Here is a 9,042-nt window from a genome sequence, read left to right on the forward strand (position 1 = left end):
TCAGAAACACAAGTCAACATCATGATTGATGATAAAAAATGTCATTTGAAGTTCACAGATGACATTCATGACACAAATCATCAATAGCGGGTAAACCCACCACGTGCCCGGATGACAGCTTCCACCCTTTGTCTCATCCCTCCAGTAAGTTGTCTGATCTGCTGCATGGGCAACTGCTCCCATTCTCAATGAAGAGCTGCTTCTAATTGTGCGAGAGTCTGTACAGGTGGGGTCAGTGACTATACTCAACGCCCCAAGATGTCCCAAACATGCTCTAGAGGGTTTAGGTCTGGACTCATGGCCGGCCAGGGCAGGGTCGTCACAGCTTCAGTTTGGAGTAAAACTGTTACTACTCTGGAACGGTGTGGCCTAGCTTTGTCAGCCATGTACAAAGGTCTGGTGGTGAGTGGATGGTTGTCAAAATGCGGCACAACAATTGGTTGCAGGACATTAGGAATGTACCGATCACCATTGAGGTTGCCTTGGATGGTGACAAGATCCAGCTTACAATCATGTGATAGGCAACCCCAAACCATTACTGAACCTCCACCATACTAGGTCGTATGTTCCTGGGTGTAGGCAGCATTTGTATGCCTCCAAACTCTCAATCGGCCATCTGTGACATGGAGCAGGAACCGGCTTTCGTCGAACCAATGGACTCTTCGCCAGGACCTCACATTCCAACCTCTCCGGGCCAAACACCACGCTAAATTGCGTCTGTCGTGATGATCAGCAAGAAAGGGATGCTTGATGACCCTTCTGGTCTTCAATCCCACAAATTGTAGACGATTTCTCACTGTTCTGGCTGACATCCGTCTATTGGGTAACCATTGGCTCTTCAGAACAGGAGACGTAGCAAAGGGTTGTCGACGTATGAGACGAAGCAGGGCCCTATCCTCGTGTTGTGACGTCAGCCGCGGTCTCCCTGACCGTGGTAGATCCTTTACAGCATTGGTATGCCCGTGTTTTAGTATCAGTCTGCTGATTATGGTATAATGATACCCCAGTTGACGTCCTATACTTTTGAAGGTCATGCCGGTCGCATGCATACCAATAATACACCATCTTTGGGCCTCTGATAACCGTCGACGTGCCATATTCAACAATTAAACTTTAACAATGCAAGACAGTGATGTTAAATGGCAACAATTGCAGTGTATTGATACTGCATTTTGAGCAAAGCATGGGTGGCATGATGGATGTGCATGTCGTTCTGTTGTGGGACGTCACAGATGTCATTGTACTCTCCTATTATTTCGATGGAACACCATTCTTGACATACTCGTCACGTAATTTGCAGTTTTTACGAATGGGGCTATTTCAGTACTAATTACATCTAGGGGTGCTTAACTTTTTTCTTTGTGTGTGTATATATATATATATACATATATATATATATATATATATATATATATATATATATATATATATATACACACACACACACACACACACATATATATATATATGTGTGTGGGGGGGGGGGGGGGTGTCGTTAAACATCTATTCTAGTTTGAACTGCTCATTTGAATATATATATATATATTCAAATGAGCAGTTCAAACTAGAATAGATGTTTAACGACACCCCAGCACGAAACATTCATCAGCTATTGGACGTCAAACTATAGTAAATGCAAACAAATAAAGTGATGATTAACATCAATATAAAAAGTATCAATATCAAAATATAAAGTTATATTAAAGCACAGTATAAAAAATACAAATTTCACAGATAGATAAAATGAACATTTAGAATAAATGAATGAATGAATGAGTGTTTAACGACACCCCAGCACGAAAAATACATCGGCTATTGGGTGTCAAACTATGGTAATGCAAATAAATAAAGTGATGATCAACATCAATATAAAAATTCAAGACTTAAACAAAAACAGTGTAAAGAACTGTGCAAAAACAAATATCACAGAATTTTACGGATACTGAATTTTACTCAAAACTTCAATTTTGTGCTGTATTGGCCATTCTCAAAGAGAATGTTACACCCCTGCACCACGGTGAGGTTACAGCACGCGCAGGGATTTAGAATAAAAGTCGGTATGTTTATAAACAACAGCATCTGTACGATCTTTCTTTTACCATAGTGTGACACCCAATAGCCGATATATTTTTCATGCTGGGTGTCGTTAAACATTCATTCATTCGTTCTGTACGATCTTTCTTCAGATGCGGAAGATCAAACAAAATTTTAGGTGGTGTAATGCACCAAGGTGGTAAAACAACATATGAAGGAATTTCTAAAGTGTCGGTTAAATCAATGTTGGAAAGCGACAAAAAACCGCTGAATACGAAGACCAAATGTACGAATAACATTTCGCCTTGCATCAAAAAAACTTCATATACTTGTTACCAAACACCGCATTATGTGTAGGGTGTTTCGGTAATGATTAAATCTTGGTGGCATACTGCAGAGAAAGCTTTGCACGTCTAACACCCAAATAAGGTTCGTGTGCATTAACGTACAAGCTCTCTACAGGAGATGTTCTAAATGTACACCATCTGTGCGCCACATTTTGGTGGAGTGCGATCATCTCAAGCAGACGAGAAATGATATATTTGGCAACAGAAATGTTTTGGAATTATTTTTTTTTTTTTTAAAAGAGTAAAGTTTGTTTTATTTAACGACGCCACTAGAGCACATTGATTTTTTATCTTATCGTGAAACATATGGTCATTATGACATTGTTTTTTTGAGGAAACCCGCTGTCGCCACATAGGCTACTCTTTTACGCCAGGCAGCAAGGGATCTTTTATTTGCGCTTCCCACGGGCAGGATAGCACAAACCATGGCCTTTGTTGAACCAGTCAGGGATCACTGGTCGGTGCAAGTGGTTTACACCTACCCATTGAGCCATTGAGCCTTGCGGAGCACTCACTCAGTGTTTGGAGTCTGTATCTGCATTAAAAATTCCATGCCTCGACTGGGATCCGAACCCAGTACCTACCAGCCTGTAGACCGATGGCCTAACCACGACGCCACTGAGGCCGGTAGGAATCTTTTAAATTCAACTCAGAATTAATTTTAAGGTTTCTATACAAAATTTTAGCGTATACTTATGTTGATTTATTTAACTCCTTACACTGTGGTTTTATATAATTATATAAATAATATTTTCATGTGTACTTTTTGTTCTAGGGTGTCGTTAAACATTCATTCATTCATTCATTCATTCCAAAATTGAATTTGGCAGATGTAGTTATTTACAACAAACAGTTCATGGAAATTCAAGACAGGTACCGTGATTACATTCCTGTTTATATAGACGGATCACGAGATGAGAATTGTGTGGCTTTCGATACAGTTTTCTCATTAGATTGCCCGATTCAGTGTCCATATTTACTGCTGAAATGTGGGCAATTATTAAGGCCCTGGAATAAATTAAAGATGCATGTGCATCTAAATATGTTATTCTTACAGGCGTCTCCAGGCATTACAGTATATGAAGCTGGTTTAGGTACCGAACCCTGTTGGCATGGAAAAGGCAGAATTTGCTGCCAAGTCTACTTTGAATTTGCCCCATAGCAGTGTTGGTGTTCCCTATAGTTATTTGGACATGGCAAGATGATTGCTAACAACCTTCATTCTGTCAAGCCAGTCCCAGGAAAGTGGCAGTCCTAGAGGAGAATGAAGTAGACTTGAGCCGTTCTATAATCGGTCACACACATTTGACACATTCATTTTTATTAACGAATTATCCTCTTCTGTGTAGACACTGTATGTGCATAACATTTTGCTTGAGTGTAATCATCTGAAGCCGATAAGAAACGATATATTTGGCATTTAAATTCCATCCAGAATTAGTTTTGAAGTTTTAAAAATATTTTGATTCGTATACAAAAAAAACCCCAGAAATCAAAATGTTTTTAAAATTCAGAATTAATTCTATGTAGAATGTAAAAGAATCCATCATACTTTGTCACTAAATATCTTTTCGATGATTATAGTACACAAAGATTTGACGTAGTCAGGATACACTGGCAGTCCTCACACCGAGGAGGAGGATTCATCGAAATAAAGAATGTCAAATATGGTATGGCCAATTCATTGCCTTTAGGAGGCTGCCACTGATTGTAAATAATAATATTCATATACTTGTCATAGCCGATGAGTATTTTGTGCTGAGGTCTCGTTAAACAACCATTTAGTATGTGTGATGTATGTAAGAATCATTTAAATATAACATTGGATTCATATCGCAAGGCTTGGTTAGTAAATAGCCATTTTTATGAAACTGCTGATAAGCATCGTTATAATTTGTGCATGACGAGGGACCTATCTTTTCTAACAGCCTTCTGACGAGTGCATTTAGCAACTTATGTACCTAGTAATCGCATAACATTGGCCAACATAAATCATGCACTCAAAGAAAACGGAAAATAACTTACCTCGGATGTGTTGGTATATTTTTTGCTCTCGCTTCTGAGCTCGCAATATCCTGTGTACGATAATACGCAACGGTGATAAACGGTATTTCATGTGTAACACAGCATCAAGGAAAAGCAAATTACAACCATATTATGTTCATTTATAATAAGATATTATTTAAAGGGACATTCCTGAGTTTGCCGCATTTTAAGTGTTTCCGACTAATAAAATATTTCTACGATTAAACTTACATATTAAGAGGCCGTCCATAATTTTGAACATTTTCACGAGCGTACAAATTGTACGCGGGAGGGGAGGGGGGATGCGGGGAGGTTAAATGGCCAGCGTACACTTTTTTGAAAATGAAAAATGTCGATCAACATTTTTCATTTGGGGATGTACACTTTTTGGAGCGAAGATGGGTGGTCAAAAGTGTACTCTTTGTACACTTGTGAAAATTATGGACGGCCCCTAAATATATTTTCTTGTTTAGAATATCAGTGTCTGTATATTCAATGTGTTTCTGTTCGTCTTAATATTTGTATGAAGCCCAAACTGGATTTTGTCTTCAAATAATTTCGTACGTACGAAAAAATCTTTTTTAGGAAATGAAATGAAATATAACCTAGTACAAATATTAGAACGATCAGAAACACGTTTAATATATAGCCACTAATATTTTATGCAGAAAAATATATTTGATATGTAATTACAGTCTGTTAGTCGATAACATCTTAAAAATTGCAGCAAACTCGGGAATGTCCCTTTAATTAATTATTTATTTTATTTATTTCTAAGATCAAGAAAAACCCCATAACTATACAATGAACCGTTACTAAACACACATTTTATTTTTGCCAAAAAATATACATTTTGTAGGCATACATACATATTTATATATAAAATAATATAATGTGCACACTGCGGGGAATGGTATGTAGCATCGGGTTACAACCGATAAAATTCTATAGTAAATGGGTAATGCATGCAAAGCAATACTATACAATAATAACATATGTCATGTATCAATGTTGTCTGTTCTATGCGTGGTAGCAGTTTTCAAATACTTACACAATTTAATTAGCTGTTTTGAATTGTCGCTGGACAGTATGGACAGTATGTCGCTGGACAGGATGGTTTATTGTAATAAAAAGGTTTAATATATTTATCTCTTATGTTACTGAAGAAAGGACACACTAGAACAAAGTGATATTCGTCTTCTACAACATTCATATTGCATAGACGACAAATTCTATTATTCCTGTCAATATTGTGGTATCTGCCCGTTTCTATAAAGAGATTATGGGAAAATAATTTATATTTACCGTTACTGTTAACATAATTTTATTACCTTCTCCCTGTGATATAACGGTACTCTGAATGACGACAAACGAGTCACCGGAAGGGTTCATGTAGTTTATTCACAGAGGATTCAACTTTCGCACACATGCAGTATGGATAATATAACAAAGTAAACGACCCTATAAAAACAATAGACAATAATAACTATCACAGGCTTAAATGGTTAAAATACACACATAAAACACTCAATATTCAATCATATACATAATTCAAATATGATTGAATTATACCAAGGCATATAAATAACATGTATAGCATGATCTGCCTTTATTAAACACCCGCCTCTGCGTGTGCTGTAACCTCACCGTGGCGCAGGGTGTAACATTCTCTTTGAGAATGGCCAATACAGCACAAATTGAAAGACATTTGTTAAAAGTTTATATCTGTGATATCTGTCAAATTTTTGTACAGTTATTTACACACCAGTTTTTTAAAGGGAGATTTTGAGTTTGCTGCATTTTATTGATGTTTCCATCACTTTATTTTGTTTACATTGCCATAGTTATGAAACCCAATAGCCGATGTATATTTCGTGCTGGGGTGTCGTTAAAATGTGTTTCTGGTCATTCATTATTTGTAAACACCCAGAGTAATTATACAGGCAATCCACTACCAACGTACGAAAAAACGTACCTGCTGTCAAAATAAAATACAATGTACTTCTAAACAAATATTAAAACGATGCAGTAACGCTTTTTATGTAAAGACATTTGTTATACATTGATATTTGATATGTAATTAACAATCGGTCAAAAGTGGAAATACTCGATTTACTTTAAAAATATATTAATACTTAGGAATATCCCTTTAATACTTATTAATATAATCCACTACTTCAATATATAATCTCCAGTGATGGAATACACCACAAACAATACAATAATCTTTTATGCGACACACATACGATTCAATTGCACTGGCCAGGCACTCGTGAAACGTACGTGCAGCATACAAAGCACGTGCGTTATATGACAAATACCACACACAATCCAAATAAATACATTACATTATTCTACACACGTTTGCTATGGGCAAAATGGTCAGTGACAGGAACGCTTAGATGTTATATAGTTTCAGCCTAGAAACAAATAAAATGACATAAGTTATCATGTAAATACAATTATTCCAATATGGCTGCCATGATAACCTTAGACGTTAACTGTACATTTTTAAACACAATTAACTAGGAAAATAACTTATTCATATTTATTACTTTAAAATATGAGTTTTATTATATATAGAAACATATAACTTTAGTCTGTTTTATATTAATTACTAAGCTTACTATTAAACAGCTACACCATTATTTTATTATAACATATGTTTACCAGCTTTTAATCAAAACTCGCTAATATATCAAATTACGTACTAGTTATAAATACTATTTTATATTATAATAACATTAAAACATGCTTGTTAGTCATACCTTATGTGTGCAGTGTAAATGATACCGGATATGAAGAAGAAATAAAGTCGTAGAGCAGAGCAGTCAAAAGAACATGTCATGTCATGGCATAGGGTTTTACGTGCACATTCAGAACAAGCTGTTGTAGCGCACGCCTGTCGTGGGCACAAGAGCCGGCCTTGGCCGACTCCTCCGTCCATGACAGGAAAGGTGTGGGGGGGGGAGGGGAGAGGAGGGACCGCCTGCACTGGCAGGTAATAATTATTACAGTAGTGTACGTCACGTGATCATAAAACAGTGACCACTACACAATAAACTATAGCGATTGGTCTAAATACCCGCACGGACAATTCGCCCCAATCGTTGGCGGGAAACATCACTTGGGCGTTGCCCGTAAAATATATTCTATACGGGAAAACCTAGTAAAAGAAAAAAACATTAATTAAAGGTAAAATAAACAATTATGTACAGAATAAAACACATTAGTGAAAGGTGTGCGTTATGGTATTTACATGGACTTCACACATTTCACTCACTGTTACAGTGACATTCCACTTATGAATTAATTTGAATATGTTTGGCTATTTATTTATTTTAAATTGAAAACTGACAGTTAATGTGCATCTTGGTTCGTTCTATGGATTGTTTCCAGGTTTCATCCGTGAACCAGTGTGCTGTCAGGTGTGCCAACGAGAAGTCGTGCAAGTCCGCCAATCTCTGTTCTAGCGGAGGTAGTAAGGTGTGCACGTTGTCAAGGAAATATCCGTGGACAGGATGTGACGGCAACAGCGCCAGCGACAACTGCAACTATATATTTCCGGTAAGTCTATTGACATACATTATTATATACATTCGTTAGAGACATTCCTAAGTTTACTGCAACTTTTAAGATGTTATCGACTAACCGATTCTTTTTAACGATTGTAATTACATATCAAATATATTTTTCTGCATAAATGTCTGTGGCTGTATATTAAACGTGTTTCTGATCGTTTTAATATTTTTACTAGGTTAAATTTCATTTTTTTTCCTAAAATATTATTTTGTCGTACTTACGAAATTATTTGAAAACAGAATCCAGTTTGGGCTTCTTACAAATATTAAGACGACCAGAAACACATTGCATTTACAGACACTGATATTCTAAAATATATTTAATATGTAAGTTTAATCGAAGAAATATTATTTTAGTCAGAAACATCTTACAATGCAGCAAACTCAGGAATTTGTCTTCAAATAATTTAGTACGCACGAAAAAACTATATTTTAGGAAATGAAACTTAACCTAGTACAAATATTAGAACGATCAGAAACACGTTTAATATACAGCCACTAATATTTATGCAGAAAATATATTGATATGTAATTACAATCGTTTAAAAAAGTATCTGTTAGTCGATAACATCTTAGAAATTGCAGGAAACTCAGAAATGTCCCTTTAATATTTCAGGTTCCCCTTCTGTTTTTTAAGAATATATATATATATAATTTCATTTTCGCACGTTCTTTACACTGTCTTTTAATTTAACTTATTAATGTTTATATCAATGTTGATCATCACTTGATTTTGGCATTTACTTTAGTTTGACACCCAATAGCTGGTGTAACTTCGTGCTGGAGTGTCATTAAAAAAATAAAATAAACAAGATTTTACTCAATGGACTACAGGCCTTTGTTTTTCGCTTTGTAGTGTTTGTTATTATTATTATTATTATTATTATTATTATTATTTGTTCAATCTGTAATTAAATTTAGCTTTATTCTATTTTATTTTTTTATATTTTAGCAAATGTTATGTTTGAATGGTGGCACAGCCAACGTAACCGGTCATTACTGCATGTGTTCGAGGATGTACACAGGAGATTTCTGTGAGAGGCTGTACTATGGTA

The sequence above is a fragment of the Gigantopelta aegis genome, chromosome 9, assembly GCF_016097555.1.
Source record: "Gigantopelta aegis isolate Gae_Host chromosome 9, Gae_host_genome, whole genome shotgun sequence".
Taxonomy (NCBI): Eukaryota; Metazoa; Mollusca; class Gastropoda; order Neomphalida; family Peltospiridae; genus Gigantopelta; species Gigantopelta aegis.